The 7,463-nt window shown below is 49.6% G+C and overlaps 1 pseudogene; it reads left to right on the top strand.

Moving 5' to 3' along the window:
* The first annotated feature begins 710 nt into the window (after nucleotides 1-710).
* On the top strand, nucleotides 711-1,480 carry LOC113878838 (annotated as a pseudogene).
* The last annotated feature ends 5,983 nt before the right edge of the window (nucleotides 1,481-7,463 follow it).

Consider the following 7,463-nt stretch of genomic DNA (forward strand, 5'->3'; position numbering starts at 1 on the left):
ACTCTGTGCCACCCCAGAGACGGCAGCCCACCAGGCTCCCCCGTCCCTGGGATTCTCCAGGCAAGAACACTGGAGTGGGTTGCCATTTCCTTCTCCAATGCACGAAAGTGAAAAGTGAAAGTGAAGTCACTCAGTCTGTCCGACCCTCAGCGACCCCATGGACTGCAGCCTACCAGGCTGCTCCATCCATGGGATTTTCCAGGCAAGAGTACTGGAGTCGGGTGCCACTGCCTTCTCCGGGTATGTCATCTGACTGCCTCCCAAATAATACACTCACCTCGTTGCCCTCCATCACCGAAATGTTCAGAATATTGTCTGGGACACAGCACCTTAGCTACTTAAAAAGTGAATGGAGAGGGCGTGGGCCGCAGTGGGGCTGTGGGCACCCCCGGCCACAGCCCGCCTGGCCTCTGCCGCCTTGGGTGGACCCCGGGGGCCCGCCCGAGTGGGTGTCCCGCCCATGCGCTGAGCTCTGCTCGACCCGCATCGCGGCCTCCTTGGCCGCGGGCCGGGCCTGCGCCGGCTGCGTATTCTCTGAGCTCAGAGTCGCGGACCCCCCAGCCCGCCGCCAGCCGGACTCCGACGCGGGGCTGGTTGAGCCAGACCTGTGACGTGTCCCTGGCCTTCTAGTGGAGCTTCCTCAGGCGGGCACTTCTGTCTTCCTGCCTTACAGAGGAGCCCTCCCCACCAGCCCGCCCCCCGGCTCCAGGATGGGCGAGTTCGGGGAGAAGTCGACAACTACATGGGGCACCGTCTGCCTCAAGTGCCTGCTCTTCACTTGCAGCTGCTGCTTCTGGCTGGCTGGTCTGGCCTTCACGGCTGTGGGCATCTGGACGCTGGCCCTCAGGCGTGACTGCATCAGCTGCTGGCTTGGGGCACCTGCCTGGCCACAGCCTGCATCCTGGTGGTGGTGGGCGCTGTCGTCACTGTAACTGGGGTTCTGGGCTGCTGTGCCACCTTCAAGGAACAGAGGAATCTGCTATGTCTGTCCTCCATCCTTCTTAACTCTGCTGGAGATCATTGCAAGAGTCTATGTCTACTCTCAGTGGCTGAACGCAGAGCTCAAGGAGAACCTGAAGGACACCATGACCAAGGGGTACCACCAGCCGGGCCACGAGGGCATGAGCAGCGCCGTGGACAAGTTGCAGCAGGAGTTCCTCTGTTGTGGCAGCAACAACTGGCAGGCCTGGCAGGACAGGGAGCGGGACTGGCAGGACAGTGAGTGCATCCGCTTGGGCCAGGCAGGTGGACATGTGGTCCCCGAGAGCTGCTGCAAGACCATGGTTGCTGGCCATGGGCGGTGGGACCACGCCTCCAACGTCTACAGAGTGGGGGCAGCTGTATCACCAAGCTGGAGACCCTCATCCAGGAGAACTTGAGGATCAGCGGGGCCATGGGCCTGGGCATCGCCTGTGTGCAGGTGTTCGGCGTGCTCTTGTACAACAGCCTGTACAAGAGCCCGAAGCTGGAGCGCTGTTGACCGTGTCTGTGGGCGCCAGCCCTCCATGTACACCATAGCTTCTCGCAATGTGGTGACTACTGACTCTCCTGACAGCCAGGCTGCTGCGGTCCAGGATGTGGCTCTGCCCCTCCTCTGCAGGGGAGACTGGGTTCTGGTGCCTAGGCCCCCCACCATGCCATCACCGGGACCTCTGGGGACCCCCAAACCCCAGAGGCAGCTTCAAGTGCCTTTAGCTGCACACCAAAGTCCCAAGGCCTAAAAGGTCAGCCCCACCTATCTGCTGGGGTAGGTGGGTGGGGGCTGGGGATTAACAAGGGTCCCCCTCCCACTGCTGTCTTCTTTGGGCTGAAGTCATGGCCTTGGGTTGCTCCCTGAGGCCTGCGCGAGTTGGACAGAAATGGGCTGGCACAGGGGGCGCCGAGCAGCAGGTGAGGAGGCCCCAAGTGCCTCCCCACAGACCCCTTGGGTATTGGGGCCTCCTCCTTAACTGGGGAACAGCCCTCCTGGCCAAGCCTCTGCCGCTCCCCTGCTGCCCTCCCACCGTGCTGACCACCATCTGCAGCCTTGTGTTCACTGGTTCTTTGTGGTCACCCCTCTCCCAGAGGCAGGCATCCCGTGGGTTATAGTCACTGCTGTATTCCATGCCTAGGACTGCTCCTGCTACTTGACAGGTGCTCAATAAATGTCTGTGGAATTAAAAAAAAAAGGGGGGGGTGGATTTTATTAATGTACTTTCAAGCTGAGATCATACTATATTAATGGTTTGCAACTTGATGTTTTCACTTAATATGGTGTGACCACAATGACTTTTTCCAGGTGGCTCAGTGGTAAGAAATCCTCCTGCCAAACAGAAGACCTGGGTTCGATCCCTGGGTCAGGAAGATCCCCTGGAGAAGGAAATGGAAACACATTCTAGTATTCTCACCTGGGAAATCCCATATGGACAGAGGAGCCTGGCAGGCTACAGTCCATAGGGTTGTAAAAGAGTTGGACACGACTTAGCAACTAAACAATGACTTTTAATGGTAGTGTGGTAGTCCATTGAATGGATATATCATCATTTTCAATTAAGTCCCTGTTATTGACTAGTTGGGACATTTCTTTTTTATTTGATTTATTTTATTGAAGTATAATTGATTTACAATGTATTAATTTCTGCTGTATAGCCAAATGATTCAGTTATACAATCATATACATTCTTTTTCATGTCCTTTTCCATTATGTTTTATCACAGGATATTGAATTTAGTACCCTGTAGGACCTTATTGTTTATCCATCTTATATATAACAGCTTGCATTTCCTAATCCCAATCCACCCCTCCCCCACTCCCCTTCTCCCTTTGCTAACCACAGATCTGTTTCCTTTTTTGGGGTTGGAGGGGGGACATTTCTGATACTTGTATTTGCAAGAGATACTATAGCAACCATCCTTGTACACACAGAGTTTTGCATCCCTCCATGACCATTTCCCTAGGATTAATTTCTAGCAGTAAAATCGTGGCATCAAAGCGGGGATCGTGTTTATCCTCTTGATATATATTGCCAGATTGGCTCGAAGAACAGTTGTACCATCTCTGAGTTTGCTTTGATGACCCTTAGCATTTGGCCTTCTTAATGGAATCCTCTGAACACAAAGGAAATGTCACTATCTGCTTACTTAAGGTTGAGGTCACTCGGCGAGACAGGTGATGTCTGCTGCCTACAGAAAGCCCCTTCATTTCCAGTGACGGGTACACCTTCGAGCACTGACAGGGCCGGCATGTGATTTGTGGGGATCCTCTAGGCAGTGATGCTTTAAGACTAGAAGTCGCTTCAGCTGGGCCTGAGGGGTTTATCATTCTGGAAACTGATGACAGCCTGCCCCAGCCAAATTCTGTCCCAACTGGATATTCCTCCTTTTGTGTCTAAAACAGGCCCTGGGCTCAGCCAGCTGGCCTGTCGCTGATCCCTGCCCACACCTGACCAAGTCTCGTGTGCCTTTGCTCACCTGCCTTCACTACACTCTCTTCCATCTGCTTCCCCACGGTCTAGGGCTGCTCCCCACCCCCACCTTCTCGGAAGCCCCCCAGGGAGCCCCTTCCAGCCCAGAACTGCTGTCAGTCACTCTGATGACCAACCTCTCCTCTGACATTTCATCTCACTGTGCTGTGTAGACACCTTTGTGCCTGGATAAGTTGAAATCTCCAACTGAGTATTTTTCTCCCTCTGGGAACTGGTCCATAGTAGGGATAGTCAGGCCTGGGACTGAGCCTTGACTCTGCTTCCTACTAGCTCTGTGCCTTTGGACAATGTATTGAATCCTTCTGAGCCTCAGTTTTCCCATCTGTAAAGTGGGATTATAATAGTACCTATCTGAAAGAGTTGCTCTGAAAATCCAATCCGCATAAAGTTCTTCACAGAGTGCCTGACCACGAAACAATTGCTGAAATCGATGGACAAATAGGAATTCATCTTCATTTTGTCTCTACCTCCACAGAGGCTGAACCAGTGATATGCACAATGTTAAAGGAGACATTTGTGGATGGAATGAACATATATAAGCCTTCACTGTGTTTGTATTTAGCCTTACTAAACAGCATCCAGGGGGACCAGAACCAGCCATCTCAGGATCTAGGGGCAAAACAAGGAAAAAGGCATCTCATCTTTAGCTGACTTCTCCCTGAGACCTGTATCCAGTGTTTCCCCTCCCCACATTATCTGATTTAATCCCCACACCAACCCCAAAGGCAGATATTTTTATGTCTCTCTGACAGCAAAATCTACTCTTTTGGGACCATCTACTGTGTGCTAGACCTAGGCAAGACACTTTTTAAAAATGTGATTTCATTGAAACCCTCACACTATCTTAGTGAGATGAGGATTGTTATTCCTAAAGATGAAATGGTATCAGAAAATTTAAGTATACCACCCAAGGGCTCACAGGTAGTAACAGAAGAAGATGAGACTGGATTTGAAAAAAAAAAAAAAAAAGAACCAATACCCCACCCCACCCCTCAAAAAAAGCTAGAAATTTTCACTAACCATCTGACTTTTTGACATTCTCACAGAACAGAGCTCTGCATTCAGTCGGTGTTTAATAGAAAGGCGATTCCAGTTGCATGGTGATCTTGGCCCTTTTAACAGATGCTTCAGAGGGAGCGGTTTCTATTTCTGGTGGCCATTCGTGATCTCCAGGGAGGTTGCTCCCCACCTCCTCCTCTGCCATCATGATGTTCTTGTTTTTTTCTGGGCCCTATGACTCAGCACACAGCTCCAGATGGCTTCCTGCGTTTCCAGCCTTATTGGCTGGGGTGCCCAGGTCCTGGTACAGTAAACTAAAACCGAAAATCAGTTACAGCTAAGAACAGAAACGCTCTCTTCTCTGCCCTCTAATGTGAAGACCACAGGATCCACAGCTCATGCTGGTTGGTCCCTCTATGGCCTTAGCTTGCATTGTTCATCCCTTCTGGCCCCAAGATACCCACACTCCACCCCAGCACATCCTTGATGCCTTAAAGATGACACCCAGGGGTGAACCCAGGGGCCAGGTTCCGCCACCACCTTGGTTGATTGACCTTAGGCAATTTTCTTTGTGAGCCTCAGCGATCAGACAGGGACACTGATACTGCCTGCCTCTGAAGAGTGTGGGGTTAGGGTTGCCAGACAAAATACAGAGCACCCAGTGCTATGGACTAAATCCTATATCTCACCAAAACTCCTTTGCTAAATCCTACTGCCCTAGGTGATGGTATTAGGAAGTGGGACCACTGGGAGGTACATAGGTCACACGATCAGAGGCTTCCTGAATGCCTGAGTGGTGATGCAAGAGACCCCACGGAGCTCCCTCATCCTTCCTCCCGTACAAGGACCCATCTGTAAATCCGCAGAAGGGCTCTCTCCAGACTCTGAATCTGCTAGTGCCTTGATCTTGGACTTCTTAGCCTCCAGAACCCTGAGAAATAAATGTGTGTTTTTTAAGCCACCTGGTCTGTGGTATTTTGTTATAGCAGCGCTAATGCACTAAGACACTCAATTAAAATCAAACTTCAAATAGACAGACTTTTTTAAGTATAAGTATGTTCCAAATATTGCATTCAGATTTAACTGGGTAATTTGTAACTTCATTTACTAAATTTAGTAAGTCTGTGTGGAGTGAGGTGACAAATGTGGAAATTCTATGTGGCCTAGCAAGAGCTGTATACTTAACAATGCCTTTACCACGAGCTTGTGTATCAACCCCTGGGCCAGCAGCTTGGTCTGGAGCGTAGAACAGGCAGTCTCAGCATTGGGTGATGGTGAGTTACACCACCTCAGCCTGTGAACTGGGAAACCTGGCTCTTGTTTGTCAGTTGACTGATCCTTGGACAGTTCAGTCTGGGGCTTCAGTGATTCCATTTTGAATTCTCCCAAATTCAAGAATGAGAAACTTTGGGACCACAGCTAGCCAGAACTTTTCCTATTGCTGGTTGACAGGCACACGTCTGGACCAAAATCTCCTTTTGACTATATGATTGAAGAAGGAAAAAACCCAACATGACTTATAAGTGAATTATGCAACAAAGGATAGATTTAGCTCCAAGAACACTGCTTAACATAGGAAAACAAAAGGAAACCACTAGTAAACCATATACAGACAACTTGTTTATTTAGGGCTTTGGGTGTCTCCTACTACCAGAATTCTGAGGGAAGGAATTTCTTCTGTTTTGTTTTTAGGGCCTGGCCTAGGCAGGGTGGACTGTTTGTTTACCTGAAACCAGTCTAGCTAGTTACATTAAAGAAAAATAAAGGTCTTAATCTATGAGGAAGGAAGCTTTCTAAGACCAATACCCTCCCTTCCTTGTTTAGGAGATGATATTCATGGCCCTAAGGGTATTGTTTCTTTCAGGTTTTTGTTTCGTTTTTATTTTTTTGGCTGTACCACATGACTTGTGGGATCTTAGTTCCCTGATCAGGGATCGAACCCGGCCCTAGGCAGTAAGATGGAGGAGCCCTAATCACTGGACTGCAGGGAATTCCCAGCCCCAGGTTTTTTAAAGCAGTTTTTACCACCTCTCAACAAAATCTCCCCTAAACAGTAACCAAGTCAAGAGTCCAGTAACTGGGCCCAAGGGCTGGGTTCCTTGGCCTGCATTCCCCCAAGTTCCTTAAATATCTGCTACCATGTTTTTGTTTTTGTTTTTAACAGATTTGTCATTGGTTACCAAGACACTAATGAATGCCCAGTACCCAGTCAGTATTTGAGTCTCATGACTGGCTGGCTCCACGAATCAAAGAAGGACAGGTTGACCCCAGGAACTCCTTAGCATTCAGGAAGCCATCTTGGAATTCGCCTCTTACAAGCGGCAATCCAAGGGGGGCCCAAGAAAGCTGGGGCTTGGGAATGGCTCACTGATTCCTGCAGCTGCCTCTGGGCCCCTCCTCTCAGTCGCCCTTCCTTCATCTCTCCCTGAACTGCCACAGGGTCAGCTTTCTACCTCATAGTTCTCAAAGCTGCTCCCACATCTCCATTCCTGTCACCTGCCCAGGCCAGCCTTCCCCATCTCTCCCAGGATTATTGCTTCCAGACTTTGCTCCTCACATCCTTCTTCCCCAAAACCAAGAGTCAGCCGCGGTCAGCTTGTCCCATATCTCCAATTCTATTACATTTAGGAAGCCTGACACTTTCACTAAAACATTGCTTTGTGCGAGATGCGGGGAGACAGGGCTCACACACTCACGGCCATTTCTGGTTTTGAAGACCCGCTTCCACTGAATTTGCCCAGGATAGGAACTGAATACTTTGTACACACACTGCTGTCATCCCATCATCTACCATATCAATACAGATGTGGCTTTGGCCCTTTTTCCAATTTCCCACTGCCCCAAACTCCTATCAGTCATTTTTGTGAGCATCAGACTTTTCTGAATTTTTCTGGATGGAGAAATTTATGTCAGCAAAGCATTGTGTCTTTAATTATGAACTTGAAGTAAATATGTAATGCATGACTTTTCATTAAGGCAAATTAAAACATCAGAGATAAAG

The sequence above is a fragment of the Bos indicus x Bos taurus genome, chromosome 20 (genome assembly GCF_003369695.1).
Source record: "Bos indicus x Bos taurus breed Angus x Brahman F1 hybrid chromosome 20, Bos_hybrid_MaternalHap_v2.0, whole genome shotgun sequence".
NCBI classification, from domain to species: domain Eukaryota; kingdom Metazoa; phylum Chordata; class Mammalia; order Artiodactyla; family Bovidae; genus Bos; species Bos indicus x Bos taurus.